This window comes from Chiloscyllium plagiosum, chromosome 29 (assembly GCF_004010195.1).
Source record: "Chiloscyllium plagiosum isolate BGI_BamShark_2017 chromosome 29, ASM401019v2, whole genome shotgun sequence".
In the NCBI taxonomy this organism is placed as follows: domain Eukaryota; kingdom Metazoa; phylum Chordata; class Chondrichthyes; order Orectolobiformes; family Hemiscylliidae; genus Chiloscyllium; species Chiloscyllium plagiosum.
Genome location: NC_057738.1, coordinates 8,599,976 through 8,601,413, shown reverse-complemented (window position 1 = coordinate 8,601,413; position 1,438 = coordinate 8,599,976). Strand labels below are relative to the sequence as shown.

The following is a 1,438-nucleotide window of genomic DNA, read 5'->3' as shown; positions in this document are numbered from 1 at the left end:
CACTCCAAGGTCTCTTTGTTCAGCAACACTCCCTAGGACCTTACCATTAAGGGTATAAGTTCTGCTAAGATTTGTTTTCCCAAAATGCAGCACCTCACATTTATCTGAATTAATCTCCATCTGCCACTTCTCAGCCCATCTAGTCCAGATGCTGTTGTATCTGAGGTAACCCTCTCGCTGTCCACTACACCTCCAATTTTGGTGTCATCTGCAAACTTACTAACCGTACCTCTTATGCTCGCATCCAAATCATTTATGTAAATGACAAAAAGTAGAGGGCCCAGCACCGATCCTTGTGGCACTCCACTGGTCACAGGCCTCCAGTCTGAAAAACAACCCTCTACCACCACCCTCTGTCTTCTACCTTTGAGCCAGTTCTGGAATCAAACTGATACAACATCATTTAGTAGCTCAGCCATATCCTGCACCATCTTTTTGGTTCTTAATGGGTGGAAAAATTCCTTTTGACTAAATTTTCCTATTTGTAAGTTTCTAAAAGGGCTCTTGGGTTTCCTCTAATGGTACCAGTACATCTGTGCTCATGCACTCTTTGTCCTGTGTGTTTCTCTTTCAATTCCTTTCTATTATTTGTATTCGGATTGTTTAACTTTTAAATAAAGCGTCTAACATTCATTGCACACTGACCCATTTTTCTTTTGTTTTAATCTGTCTTTGTAATTTAGAAAGCTGTTTTCTCCTGTTTCTTTCCTCCTCCTCCTAGGAGTGTGACTAACTAACCTGTAACTAAAATCATTTTCTGTTGGCGCTTTCTCATTGTTCGTTCAGTGTTTTACCTGTGAAACACTATTCCAGTAAACTAGGATCCCTTCTCGCTTCAGTTGAGTATTTTCAAATTTGCCATTGACGAACTTCATGACAAACTTTTAATGACATTGTGATCATAGTTCGCCAACTCTTCTTTTTTCTCCATTTGAAACACAGAGCTAGATCCAGTACTTATTCCTTTCTAGTTGGGGTGGAAACATTATGAAGAAGGGAGTTCTCTTATAAACATTCCAGGAGTTTTACTCCCCTCTGTGCTTTAAGCTGTTAATTTCTCAGGCACTTGAAGAGCTCCATTATCATTAGTCTCAAATTCTTGCACCTTGCAATGATTTATCTTTAAACATTCTACAATTTGGTGCTCGAAGCATTCACACAGCATCATAACAGGTTCTCTATTATTCTTTAATTCTAAATAATCTGTTAGAACACTTATCTATGTCATCCCTTTCTAGTGTTGGAACAGAAAATTTGCCATCCATTTTAGACCATAAGACATAGGAGCGGAAGTAAGGCCATTCGGCCCATCGAGTCCACTCTGCCATTCAATCATGGCTGATGGGCATTTCAACTCCACTTACCCGCATTCTCCCCGTAGCCCTTAATTCCTTGTGACATCAAGAATTTATCAATCTCTGCCTTGAAGACATTTAGC

The 1,438-nt window shown here is 39.8% G+C and overlaps 1 protein-coding gene across 2 annotated transcripts in view; it reads left to right on the top strand.

Moving 5' to 3' along the window:
- rbfa (ribosome binding factor A) overlaps positions 1-1,438 on the top strand; it is a 22,495-nt gene that overhangs the window by 6,061 nt on the left and 14,996 nt on the right. The window lies entirely within an intron of this gene.